This window comes from Typopeltis vanoorti, chromosome 10 (assembly GCF_054136105.1).
Source record: "Typopeltis vanoorti isolate ZY-2024b chromosome 10, IOZ_Tvanoo_1.0, whole genome shotgun sequence".
Classification (NCBI taxonomy): domain Eukaryota; kingdom Metazoa; phylum Arthropoda; class Arachnida; order Uropygi; family Thelyphonidae; genus Typopeltis; species Typopeltis vanoorti.
The window spans coordinates 122,301,351-122,316,661 of NC_143558.1; the positions used below are offsets into that span (position 1 = coordinate 122,301,351).

General features: G+C 38.5%; 1 protein-coding gene across 1 annotated transcript in view; it reads right to left on the reverse strand.

Annotated features, from left to right (window-relative positions):
- The window catches only part of LOC150102751 (disheveled-associated activator of morphogenesis 1-like), a 527,894-nt gene that overhangs the window by 330,631 nt on the left and 181,952 nt on the right, over positions 1-15,311 (reverse strand). The gene's annotated exons all lie outside the window — the stretch shown is intronic.

Consider the following 15,311-nt stretch of genomic DNA (forward strand, 5'->3'; position numbering starts at 1 on the left):
TTATGTGACTCCTCCAGGGAGTCCAAAGCCTCATCGAGGGAGAGCACCTACTCTACAGCTCTCTGTCTCCACAACTCAATCGACCAACTACACAAACGCCTTCTATTGCCGGCCACCGTCATCACTAGTATTTCCACAGACAATCACAAACATTCATGCCCATGGCAGGGCAGGATTCGAACCTGCAGCCTTTTGGCTGGAGAGCGGACACGCTAACCACTCAGCCAACCAGGCCAGCAATTATTTAATTACTGGAGATATTAAAATTAGTATAGATATAAAAGATGGAGTACATGTCTCCAATAGATCTTATCATTCACTACATCATTTATTATCTTCCAAAATTCTCTCAAGCAGAGTTAAAACAGAAATATACAAGACAGTCATTATCCCTATTCTTTTATATGGAGCAGTAAACTTGAGCATAACAGACCAAGATGCAAAAGTGTTGCAGATCCTTGAAAATAAAATCTTCAGAAAAGTCTATGGACCTTTCAGAGATAATGCAACAGGTGAATGGAGAAGAAGACATAACCAAGAACTATATAAACTCTGTAGATCCCCATTTCTAGTTGATGAGATTCGAGCAATCAGATTGAGATGGCTTGGACATATGGAAAGAATGGTTGAGGAAAGAATGGCACCTTCATCTAGCTGAAGAAGAAGAAGAATGTCATTATGAATAATCACCACATAAGCCTTACCACCTTTTATTGCTATAATCTATGGAGATCCCACAGGGTGCAAATTTCTATCGGTATGCTAAGTTAAAACTGAAGCTTTCTAGACAACTAAACAGGTTAAATAATTTTAACTAAATCCCAGTAGCATTTTCTAAAATGCTACTGGGATTGCCATTCCAAACTGTTTTAAAGTAAAACACTGCTTTATTTCACCAAAGGCTCTCCACATATATAAGCACACTAGCACACTTTTAAGTGAATGGATTGACACCACCACATTCTACTTGCTGATGCCAACCAAATTATTCATGTGCTAGAGGGGGAAGCTTGCCACTCTGCTGAATGCTGATTTCTGGACGATCCTTTCATCTTCAGAAGCTAAAGAATTTCAAAAAGTAAAATGTCAGCACATCTGTAAATTTGCAAAACTATTAAAAAATTCTAATTTCAGGCTTCAGCATCCAGTGGAAAAAAAAAAAACATAATAAACATGTTATCCTTCACACTCAAGCCAGAAGCTACCAATGCACTTGGTTCTGGCTGTGACTTTGCTCTCTCACCTAAAAAAGTACCTACTGAAGAAATTATGGTACAGATTGAAAGAGAGATTCTCAGCCTTCCTACCCATATGGCAACAATATCAGATTGGATATAATGAATGTCCTAATACAAGTGAAACCTCCAAAAAGCAACCACAAGGACTTTGAAGCAGTAGCAGAGATAAAGAATAACAAAAGAGTTATAATTATAAAAGTGAATATGGGGCATGTCACATTAGTTCTTAACTAACATGAGTTACATACACAAACCTACCTTTCTCTCTCTGTGTAATTCTTGCTCTGCCTACTACCTTTTGGACTATTATCCTACAACACACACAGATTGGAGCCCTTCACAGGCTCCTTAAAAAGGTTACTTCCTAGCCTGTGGAAATTACAAAGAGCTTAAACTATACAATTCCAAATCCATCCCCACACACATACACCGATATATGGTTTGCCAGAAATCCACATACAAAATGTGCCATTATGCCCTATTGTGTATAGCACTAATTCATTCACAAAGAAACTAGCAAAATACCCAAAGTGCTCACCCAGTATACTAGCAAACACATTGAAGACTCTGCCCAATTAAACGCCAGTATAGAAAACATACTTCATCAATGTTCCTCTTAAGGATATCTTAAACCTTATTGTAGCACAGTTTCCTCCCAATATCTCAGCTTTGTGTAAGTTCTCCATGAACCCAGCCTGTTTCATTTGGCAAGTAAAATTCTACAAACAAATAGAGGGGACAGCCATTGAATCTCTGCTTCCTCCCTCCCCCAACTAGTTATTATTATTATTATTATTATGGGCAACTCCAGGGAGTCCTTAGACTCATCGAGGGAGGCCCTAAACATCATGTCCACACAACTATATGACATTCTCACAGTATCTATCTTACCTTGCCTTGAACTCACTCACCGTCATAGCACCCACAACAGACTCTGGCAGCTTATTCCACTCATTTACCACTCTAAAAGTAAAGAACCCAGCTCTAACACCCTTGCTAACCACACTCTTTCCCAGCTTCCATATGTGTCCCCTAGTTCTCCCACCACCAGTCCTGATCTCAAAAATATCCTCTGAATTAATCCTGTAGAAACCCTTTAGCAATTTGTATGTCTCAATCATATCTCCCCTTTTCTGCCTATCAACTAATTTCTGCAACCCACAAATCTTCGACCTTTTCTCATGGTGACCTTTGAAGAAAAAGCCTTAACCTCCAACCCAGTGTATCCAACATAGTGTATTGACTTGCAGTTTGGATACGCTGTGTTGATTATGTATTTGTCATTTGCCTATACATTCTTAGACTCATAACAACTTTCTAACATATCTTAACTAGGATCCAGTTCACCTTGGAAAAAGGGAAAAAAAATAACAACCTTTCTTTCCTAAACATCTGATCACAATGCCAAAATTATAGATCCATGGCATTATCAGTTTACAAAAAACCCACACACTCAGCAGATACAGTCATAAAGAGGCACCTTTCCAACGGTACAGGATTAATAAAGCCTGTACAACAGGGTAAAATTAATTAGTCCCAATGCCCTCACCACTGAACTTAAAGACATTCACAGTACCTTTTGGCCAATGGCCACAATCTCCACTAAATCCAAATATATATACAGGGTGTCCCAAAATTCACGCAAGATTTAAATTTAGCGTCATCTGTGCGGTAAAGTGTTGCCAACGAGAAAAAAAAGACAGCGTGACAGCTGACAGTTCAGGGTTATTAAAAATGGAGCGCTACATGAAAGAACAACGCATTTTCATTGTTGAGCAATATTTTTAAAATAATGAAGGTTTGGCAGCTACAGTTCGCAATTTTTGTATAAAATATGGTCGGAATAGTGATTTAACTTCATCAACTGTGAAAAGATTAATTAAAAAATTCAAGGAAACTGGATCAATTAGTGATCTTATACACTCTGGCCGTCGTTCAACAGAAAACATCGAAGAAGTTCGTGAGAGTGTTGCTGAGAGTCCAGGAACATCAATTCGGCACCGTGGTCTTGAATTGGGCATTTCGAGAAGCTCTCTACAGTGTATTCTCACGAAAGATTTGCATCTTTATGCTTACAAAGTTCAATTGACTCGAGAACCAAAGCCTACTGACCACACACAGCGAAGAGAGTTCGTTGAATGGATTATGGAACAACAACAAGTGGATGCTTATTTTTCGAACAAAATCATGTTCAGCGATGAGGCTCATTTTCATCTTGATGGTTCGTTAATCGACAAAATTGTCGCATTTGGGGTTCAGAAAATCCACCAGTGATTGTTGAGAAACAAATGCATCCACAACGTGTCACTGTTTGGTGCGGATTTTGGACTGGTGGCATCATCATCGGTCCATTCTTCTTCGAAAATGCTGCTGGTAGGGCAATAACAGTTAATGGTGCTCGATATCGCGACATGATAATCCAGTTTTTTGTGCCTAAATTGCAAGCTATGGATGTGGACGATATGCGGTTTCAACAAGACGGTGCCACATGCCATATAGCCCGAGAAACAATTCAATTACTGCATGAGTCATTTCCTGGTCGTGTAATTTCCCGTTTTGGTGATCAGAATTGGCCGCCCAGATCATGTGACTTAACGCCGTTGGACTTTTTTCTTTGGGGTTTTTTGAAGTCTAAGGTTTATGCCAACAAGCCTGCGACCACCCGCGCCTTGAAGGAGAAAATAGAGTGCTGTATCAACGAAATTCAGCCACATGTAAGCAAAACGGGCATGGAAAATTTCAACAAAAGAGTGCGTATGTGCCAAACTTTACCATCCCATATGTCTAAGGCACATCTGAAAAACTGACAAAAATTCTAAAAAGTTATAACCTTATAACAACTTACAGATCATATAAAAAACAAACAAAAAAAAAAAATGGCATCCCTTATCTGCTTCCCCAAAGCCCAGCCACAGGCATTAGACCTGCCATGTATCTATCTGATATTGTTCAGTTGTAAGCTGTCCTACCAAACAGACCTGAACAAATTTAACTGTACGAAACTAACTGAAATCTGGGAAGCACTCAGAACTTCAGCCCAAGGTGTCTATCAGATACCATTCAGTTGTAAGCTGTCCTACCAAGGCCTCAGCAAATTTGACTGTATGAAACTATCTGAAATCTGGGCAGCACTCATCCTTAGAACTTCAGCCCAACAGCCAAGAACATCCTACCCAGCCCACTAGGGTACTCGGTTAGGGAATTCAGACTTCCTTTTGTTATTCTGCTTTGGTAGTGCCTGCACATATATCAATTTATTGCCCGTTCCCTGATGATGATAATTTGACTTCGCTGAAATATTGGAAATATTAATTATTAAAAGTATTACTTCTGGGAAAATTCCCATGTTACTCCTCTAAGTAAATATTATTTGTACGGCTATTTGGCCTATTTTTGTTTAGGAGTACCCCTTTTATAATGTCATTGGCATTTTACTCAAATTTTAGAGCATTACTGATATTTTATATACACAGATATATGAAGAATATATAGGAGGAATAATTCAGACATACCTTTGCAGGATGTTGCTGGCTGTCTTCTTATTCAGTAACATCCCGGAGTGTGGTGATGTACATTCATCTGCTGTTAAAGGAAGGAAGTATGATTGAAAGAAAAGAGGGGGGGGGGTTAGCAAATGCAAGGGTAGGGAGATGTGAGAGAATTATTGGTGAGGCAAGGGGTATGTGAAGTTTTCGAAAAACCCATTTTTATATTATTAAAGGTGGGCAGAGAATACTTTGAAAATATAAATTTTTGTGGCAGGAGGAGGATATGATGGGATAAGATCAGGAGTGGGAGACTCCCACACCTGAATTATTCCTCCTATATATATTCTTCATATATCTATCTATATAAATTATTATTATTATTATTATTATTCAGGCCTCGATGGAGTCAAAAGACTCATCGCGGGTGGTCCTTCCTAGGAAACACAAAGTCTATCATACCACTACTTAAATTCATTGACCATTCTCGCTCTCACCACTCTATCAGGCAATTCATTCCACGGTTCAACCACCCTCCATGCAAAGAAACCACTCCTCACCCTCTTGCTCACAGCTTCCTTTCATAACTTCCAGGGAGGGCCCTCATCATCACTTCTTCCCACTGTTCAACCAAGCTAAAGAACTCTGCAGTGTCAACCCTGCAACCACCTCTCAACAGTTTAAAAGTCTCAATCATATCACCTCTCCTTCTTCTATGCACCAAACTCTGCAGTCCACATTCCCTCAGCCGATCCTCATAAGTAACATTGTAAAATCCTGAAACCATCATTGTTATCCACCGCTGTAATCTTTCCGCATTCAATTTATCCCCTTCAAATCCTGGGGACCAAATCTGAGAGCAATAGTCTAAGTGAGGTCTGATCAGGGTCTTATACAATGGAATGATAACTCTTATCTCTGCAGGTCGGCGTCCTTCTCAGTATTGCAGCAATCCTCTGGGTTATATTCACCATCCTTGCAATATGTTTCCTGAATTTCAGTTTTCTATCAATTGTCACCCACCAGATCACTTGGTCCCCCTACTTCTTCCAGTACAGCTCCTCCAATTGAGTATGCAGCCTCCCATCGATGTATCCCAAACTTCAAGACTTTACATTTTGCTGCATTAAACGACATCCCCATTCATTTGCCCATCTGTCTAGCTTATTCAAATCCTCTTGCAGGGCTACAACATCTTCACTATTACTAATAACCCTTCCCAGCTTCACATCATCCACAAACAACTGAATATCCCCCTACAATCCACTGACAATGTCATTGATATAAAGGTTAAACAATATAGGTTCCAGTACCGAGCCTTGTGGGACCCCACTTGTAACCTTCTGCCTCCTTGAAACTGCCCCACCATACACAACTCTCTGATACCTATTGGACAGCCAATCCTGAATCCAGTTGGCCAACCTGGCATTCAAACTCATGCACTGCAACTTAAATATCAGCTTATCATGTGGCACCCTGTCGAATGCCTTCGTTAAATCCAAGAAAATGGCACTATATACCTTTACCTCATCTACTGCTCTTGTAACTTTATTATAAAAGGCTAGCATATTACTGAAACAAGAGTGCCCCCTTAACAAATCCTTGTTGACTCTCACAGATATCATTACCCTCATCTGCTCAATGCTGTATATAGTCCCTCACTAATTTCTCCAAGACCTTAACAACTACTGATAACACACAAACAGGTCTATAATTAGACACTTCCATTCTTCTACTGCCCTTATGCAATGCCATTATCTTACCTTCCTTCCATTACCTGGGCACCTTTCATGCAGCTGGACTTTCATTGAATAAGCCAGGTCAAAGGAGCTGTCAGTTTTTTAGCACATTCTCTCAAAACTCATGGTGAAATACCATCCATTCCCACAGCTTTACTGACATCCAGAGTACTCAGTATTTAGAACACACACACTCCTCCTGCACCTCTAAACCTTGAACCTTCTATATCCCTCTTGTATTAAACATACTTTTTCAGGATGAAATACTCCAGTAAAGTGTTCATTGAACATTTCCACTATGTCCTCTGCATCAGTAACTCTATTCCCATTTCTATCCCACAATGTCATTCTTCCACAATCATTCCTCCTCCTACTGGCCACATAGCTAAAAAATTTCCTAGGATTTTCTTTGGATCTTTGGGCCAGTCTCCTTATCATATTGCAGTTTCGCCTTCCTTACCATACTAGCCACTCTCCTGGCATGTGTCTTATATTCTTCATCCATCTGCTCCTCACATGTCTCCTTATGTCTCTTCCATAGCCTCTTTTTCACATGCAGCTCCTGTTTAATATTGTTTGTCATCCACTTTCCCCCAAATTGTGTCCTCTTCTTCACTTGTGGAATACAGCTTGCTATTTCTACTAACAAATATTCTTTCATAATTTCCCAAGTACTTATGATATCCCGGCCTTCCAATTCCTCTCTGCATGAAACTTCTCCAAGTTGATATCTGAGACTATTATAATCACCTGCCTTATAATTCCACATAAGTTCCCGTCTCTTTGATACTCCTGCATGTCTATTCATTTTCCAAGTCAAAACTACATGGTCACTCTCTCCAACTGGTGGGAGAGACGTCAACTCAGTTATTATCAACTCTTCTGATGCTATAACCAAATCCAAAATTTTTGAACCTCTTGTTCCCTCTGTTACATGTTGCCTAAGACATTTGTCCCTCAAGAATTCTAGAAATTCCATTCCCCTATTGCCACATGCATCTTCCTCTCTCCAATTTATACTACTGAAGTTAAAATCTCCCATAACAATCATTCTTCTTGCACTTGCCAAACTTAGCTGTCTAAACATCTCCTGGTCCCCATCCTCTGTGCTCCTGGGTCTGTAGCAACACCCCACTAAATATCCTGTCTTGCCTACCTCTACCTCACACCATATGCTCTCAAAATCATTTGTCTCACTTCCTTCCAAATTCTCCACTCTTAGAGGACATAGGTCATCACTTATCATAAGCAGTACCCCACCACCACGCTTTCCCCTCCTATCCTGACGAAAAATGCTATACCCAGCGACTTCTATTCCTGTTGTTATATCCCCTTCTGTCAACCACGTCTCAGTGATCGCAATAATTTTTGGCCAGGCTGATGCTATCTGCGCCACCAATTCCTCTCCCTTATTCCGGATACTCCTGGCATTAGTATACAGCATATAAATGCCATTGTTTCTATACCCAGCATTATCTCTTCTGGACTCCACTGGGCTCAGTGTTACCTGACATTGTCTCCCTTCTCCCAAGTATCCATTCCCACAAGAGGCCACCTCTGCTATCATCCTCCCTAGGACACACTGACTCGTTCAGAACAGTAATCTCTCCAGATGCCTATGTCCTTCCTCATTCAAATGTAAACGGTCTCTCGCATACAACTCCTCTCTTTCCTCAAACACACTCCAGGCATCCACATATACCAGTCCTCTCTTGTCACACATTCTCGCTATTATGCCATTCAATATCACCGCTCTTCTGCTCAGCTCATCATTATCATACCTAGGCAACACGCACACTATTTTTCCTCTCTCTGTCTTCTTCCGTACAGTCTCAAGCATAAATCTCATATCTCTCGCTGCCCGACTTACATTACCACTCAAGTCATTCGTTCCTACCATCACAATCATCTCATCCACCCTTTCACCTCTCTTAATTGCCATAGCCACCCTTTCTATTGTTCCTCCTGGCAAACACTCCTCACGCATCCTATCTTGAACACCACGGATCATTGAGTCGCCATACATTATACCTCTTACCATTCCCTCGCTCCTATTGTTTCCATTCTCTCCTCTTCTTTCATTCCCATACCTCTCTCTTCTACTGTTTCCATTCTCTCCTCTTCTAGCACTCCCATACATCTCTCTCATTCCCTCTCTCCTACTGTTTCCATTTTCTCCACTTCTAGCACTTCCATATCCCTCTCTCATTCTGTCTCTCCTACTACTGTTTCCATCCACTCGTCTTCTAGCATTCCCATACCTCTCTCTCATTCCATCTCTCCTACCGTTTCCATTCTCTCCTCTTCTAGCACTTCCATATCTCTCTCTCATTCCGTCTCTCCTACTGTTTCCATCCTCTCGTCTGCTAGCATTCCCATACCTCTCTCTCATTCCCTCTCTTCTACTGTTTCCATTCTCTCCTCTTCTAGCACCCCCATACCTCTCACTCATACTCCCTAAATTCTCTCTCTCTCCTACTCTGATTCGCCTTGCATTTATCTCTTAATAGCTTATTTAAGCTAGTTTACCACGCACACACTTGAAAAGTTAGAATCGTTTTGGAAATTGGCATATGTGATGGATGCGCATAGTAAACTTGCACTCTCAGTCATAAGTGTCCCGTATTTTTTTCCAATGTATCTGGGATCCCTAAAGAAATATGACCGGTATTATGTGAATAATCTTTTGTATATGCCTCCCATGATGAGTCCTTGACTCCATGTACATGTCCAAAAAAATAATCTTTTATTTATTTTTTTTTTCTTCTTAAGATGATACTTGTGCACCAACTAACATTTACTAGTTGGTACATAACATGGCAATAATTTGGCTCTTTCATTTAGTAAACATTATCTCCATGAATTATTGTTATATCCATATTTTTGTATATACTTCCCTCTTCATGCCTATGTGCTATGAGTAAACTATTATGATACAGGACGCAATCTGATTCAGCCAAATATCAGGATTCAGATGTTTTGAATATTCTTTATGTAATGTTTTCAGAATTTCAGAGAAAAACTAATATGAGACATTAGGGTTCAACTTATTTAGACTGGACCTATTAAAATAAGTCTTGGATTCTTGGAGACTTGATGTAATAATTTCATGAATAATACTGTCAAATCTGTTATTATTATGATCAGATTTTTTTTTTTTTATGAACCTACCATGACATTATTAGATTCATCATAGAAAGTATAGACAGTGAAAGATTTCATTGTCTATACATATACCTCTTCTTAAGCTTTCACGAATCCTTAAGGTTCTTAGCTGTGGGCTTCACAACCGCAACCGTCTCGAGGATAAGGTGGATGGCCCTATGCCTTCTGGTGTATCCTGTGTCTGTAGATGCGTATGTTCATGGTGCTGGTTTGCCTGTTCTGGGGATGACAAAAAATCCGAGTTTCTAGGTGAAAAAAAATCCTACCTCCATATGAGACCAGCTAACTCACTTTAGTCAAAAGAGACCAGATAAAGTTTCCTCACATCACGGGTGGGAATTGAACCCAGGTCTTTCCGACCAAAGGGCTTCATCTATACTGACTGAGCTACAGACACTCTCTATACATATACTACTCTCATTAAGTGTATTCCACTCACCACTCTAAGTAAAAAAATCTACTTCACACTCCACAGTTTACCTCTACTTAAAGAGTTTCCATGGGTAGCCTCTTGTTATTCCTTCCATCCTTTCTACGCCCTGATAATTCTTTACTAATCCTGTAAAATCCCTTCATATCTTATATATCTCTCTCATATCACTTCTTTTCCTCCTATTGACCAAGCTTTGCAAATTATCTTTGTGCCTTGATGAAGGATTTAATAGCATAATAACCCCCCTGGTCTCTGCATGTTGATTGTTGAAACAATCAGCATGGATTTCAGAACATTTCTTTTTAAATGATAATCCCACACTGAATGATTGAAATCTGATTTAGCACATTTATTAATTTGGGTTGGGCAAGATTGAAATAATTCATAATTTCTACTTTAAAGATCTGAGTAGTTGTTGTTTTTTTTTTTTTAAGTTATTTCAAGCCTCCAATAAACAAGATGGTAGTGGTGTTGGTTGTGATACTATTAGAATATTATAGTCGCACACACATACACTCTACCCTCTCATATCCCTTGTATGATTACTTTCACCAAAAGCAAAAATTGAAATTGAGATCTCATTCATAATCACTCTTAATTCTCATGTTCCCTCCATCACATGTATGTTGCTTAAGGCAGACATCCTTCTGAAATTCAAAAAAATAATTTGCTTTCCAAGTTCTTTCTTAGATGTTCCTTTTTTATTAGTCTTTTCATTATAAAAATTTTGTATAAGGATCATCCCTTTTTTACTCAACAGACAATTCACAGAAATGTTTCGCATATCACCATCTGTAACCAAGCCTATAGCAACATTCTGTTAAATATTCTGCTTTTCCCAGATTACACCATATTTATCTGAGGAGTGTTGCCACTGTTACATTTCTTTAACAAATTATTTTTTTAATTTCATTATAATTAGAATCAGATAGCATCAAATAAATTGTACTCTGTTTGATGCCATCTGATTCAATCGCACAATCGCTTTTACCAAATCTTGTATCCATGCTGCTTTTTTCTTATCGTTGTTTCACTCTCATATCTTTCTTCCTTCTTTTTATTGTTGCCATACATCACTGTTCATATTTTGCAGTATTCTTTAGTTTTACTTTTTTGCTCTCACTTAACAAAGGATTCTCCAAATCCATTCAGTCATTATTCATATTTCCTACATAATTCTGTTTTCCCTTCCAGTTATTCCAGACATCTGTAAGCCACAGATTAGAAAGAAATGAGTTCAAATCCTATCTAAGACAAGAAGAACATTTTTATAATGATTTATCAGCTGGAGGTGAAGGTTTGCTGATTTCATATGAAGGGTTTTCCAACCTGAAACTCCTGCTCATTATCCTGCATAACAGACAAACTGGACCAGTGGAACACACACAATTAACAGATGTATGCTGGCCTTATAGCCTTAATTTCTTTGGCCATGATTCTAATTAATAATGATAGCAGGCTACAGACTGTTTACTTGTCAATCTCACTTCAGCTGGATTGATGATATGGTATCATCAATACAGATAAGGGGAAAAGTCCTTTATAAGAGGTTTTTTCATCAGAAGATAAGTTAGCCAGTCTCATATGAAGGTGACAGGATTTTACCTCCTGGAAACTTGTTTTTCATCCTACAAAACGAGCAAACTAGGTAGAAAAACAAACACGTGCAATTTACAGACATAATACACTAGCGTCTTACCATTATTCAAACAACCAACCAACCAACCTCATCCTCAGAATACAGTTTCCCCTCTTCATTGTGCCACTCATAAATAATATAGCTTGTATTTCCATTATCATAGCTTATTATAAAATACACTATTTTGCTGTTTATTATTTTTAAATGTAGATATAAGATATGTCATCTTCTTGGTTTACCTTAATGTTCACAACTGCAACTGGCTCCCCTTTTCCAACACCTATCCACAGCTTTGCCAGTAATAATACACTCATTCATCCTACTCTTTCAACAAACTGTATAGTTCTCAGACATCTCAACCTTCATGATCATCTGCAATCAAAACCTTAAACATTGATCTCCATACCATCTTTCAGTGGGGACCAGGATAACCTTCGATGTCACTAGAACGAAGTTTTGCCTTTTCCTCTCACAAAAGGGATTTCAGCTCACCTTCCCTTACCCTCAAGATAACACAAGTCATGAGACAGGATTAGATCTCTCCCCCTCCCCCATTGGATTGACATTTATCTCCTGCATAAACATCTCACATCAGTCAGTAGCCTCTTCAGCCTCTAAAAAACTAGCATTCTTTTTCTGCTCAAGATGCTATTTTACACCCATCCACTTACTAACCCTATATAAATCCCAAATCCCATATACTTATAATACTGTTCATATATTTTTAATAGTTCACCTAAATCTCCTCTAAAAAATAACGCTGTCTAGAGGAGAGCAATTTCGCTCATAGATGATCCTTCACTCACAGACTGATTTCAACCTCTATCTCATAGATGCACTGTTTCAGCTCCATGTCTCTTCTACAGATGCTTCCATAAATCACTGCTCCATTAAACTTGCAAATATAATTTCTTCACTTTCTGCTGGATCTGTTAAAACAAGACATGCTGTAAACACAATTAACCTGCTTCCCCTCTTTCTCATTTATTCCATCTAACCTTTGTCCTCTGGAGCTTTTCTCATAATGTATGGGAAGGCTTATGCGTTTGTCGTACATGTTGATTAATTTTAATAGTATAGATGAGAACACAGACTGATAAGAAAATAACTATTTATTAACTTATTGTGATATTTCACTGGTATTCTATCCAGTATCATCAGAGCAAAAAAACAGTTTGTCACAGTACGTGAGACAACTACAATCCGGTATGACAATGGGATTAGTTTGAACAATTGTAACATACAACACAAAGACTCAAGTCCTAATTAAGCACCATATATGTTGGGGAAAAAAAAAAAAAGAGAGAGAGAGAAAAAAAGCAGGTATTAATTTGGTCTTAAGATGACTGTCTCTCAAATCTTTGGCAAATTTATACAGCCATGCTTGTTGAGGTTTGGAGTATGTTTCAAGGCTTCTGTGCAGCACTTTTATTTTTTTTCCAATTGATCCTGTGTTTAGGTGGGGGTATCTAAATAGCCAATACCCAAAAATCCACTTTACAATGAGAACTGGAAGCTAATGACTGTCTACCCTTCCTGGATACACTAATCACACACGTCTTCCAGATGATTCCTTATCATTCTCGGTTTATCAAAACCCACACTTACAAGGAGATATTTACACAAACAATCACACCATCACCCATCTCAACAATATGGTATTCTAAAAACACTAACTCACAGAGCTAGAGCAATTTGTTCCAATGACATTGCTCTCACTGCTGAACTCACCCACTTTCGTGACACCTTCTTGGCCAATGGCTAAAGATAGACAAAATACTAAATGTCCCCAGAAATCCCTCCCCCCCCCACTGTTACCACAGGAGACTGCAACAAAACTGTCACCATCCCATACTTTAAAGGCACATCTAAAAAGATATCTAGAGTGCTCATCATCATCATCATCATCATCATCAAATTCCTGATATATACCCTCAAGGGGTGTACAGGACATGATAGTACTACACGAGCAATTACATAATTAAATCTAGAGTGCTTAATAAACATTAACTGCGTGCCGTATTTAAACCATGTGTGAAATTGGCAATCAGTTCGCCCAAGGACAGAATCTCTCCTTTATCACATCCAGTAGTCTATAAAGTGCCCTGTCTGTGTGATCGAGCTTGCTATGGACAGAGAAGAAGAACTGTGGACGTCGGCCTCAGTGAACATAAAACATACATCCGGCACTATCACTATGGCAAGTCAAGTCTAGCAAACCATGCTTTAGATACCCGTACACACAGGATCAATTGAAAAAAAAACAAAAGTGCTGCTCAGAAGCTTTTATAAGTCAGAGAGGTTGTTCCTGGAATCTACAGAAGCCTTGAAACATACTTCAAACCTCAACAAGTACGACTGTATAAATTTGCCAAAGATTTGGGAGACATTCATCTTAAGACCAATTAATACCTGCTTTCTCTGTTTTTTTTTTTTTTTTTTCAACATCTTGTCTTGTCAGATGTCATCTCCTTCCAGGAGGTTGATTACCATGAGCTTCCACCGTGTATGGTTTTGTGCTTCTCTTTTGATAGATAGGAATCTGTTCAAAACCATTAACAAAAGGAAAACCACCCTACCTTGGTCACATACTAAGGCATGAATCCCTACAAAAAACTTCTAGAGATTCATGCCTTAATATGTGACCAAGGTAGGTTTTCCTTTTGTTAATGATTTTGAACAGATTCCTATCTTCTCCAATCATTTCTAATATTTCTAAATTAGTTTTTTTGGCAGTCCATGGGACTCTAAGAATTCTTCTGAGGATCCACATCTCAAAGGCTTTTAGTTTATTTTCACAATATTCTGATATTGTCCAGGTTTCTGCTCCATTTAGCAGTGTTGACCATACATAGCATTTCGACAGCCTAATTCTTGTTTTTGTGTGAATTTCCCTTCCGGTCAGAATGTTTTTCATGCTAAGGTTGATCTAGCAATTTCTATTCTTCTTAATATTTCCTTATCTAACTTTCCATCACACTTTCCATTCTCTGTAATTAGTTGACCCAAATATATATATAACTCTCTACTTGATCTAAAGTATTTCCTCTGATCTTAATATTTATATCAGGTATTTTCCCTTTTTCTCTTGTTACCAGCATGGCTTTGGTTTTTTCGAAGTTGAAATTAAGTCCATATTTTTCACTTAGCTTCAGCGTCTCTTCTAGTAGGTTTTGAAGATCTTATTTTCAGCTAGCAGTACTTCATCTGCATATCTTAAGTTGTTTATATTCCTGCCTCCTATGCTGATTCCTTTAAATTCTTCTAATTGCTGAGAGATATTTTGAGTATAGAGTTAAACAATATAGGAGAAAGAACACAGCCTTGTCTGACACCATTCTTTACTGGGAATTCCTCTGAGATTTCTCCTGATATTTTTATTGAGACAGTTTGCTCCCAATATAGATTTAGTCTTTGTGTTGTAATTGTTCAGTTATGTTACAATTATTCAAACTAATCCCATTGTCATGGATTGTAGTTGTCTCGCATACTGTGACAAACTGTTTTTGTGCTCTGAAGATGCTGGATAAAATATCAGCATCTTCAGCATTATTTTCTTATCAGTCTGTGTTCTCATTATACTGTTTAAATTTCTCATAATGTGTTTTCCGA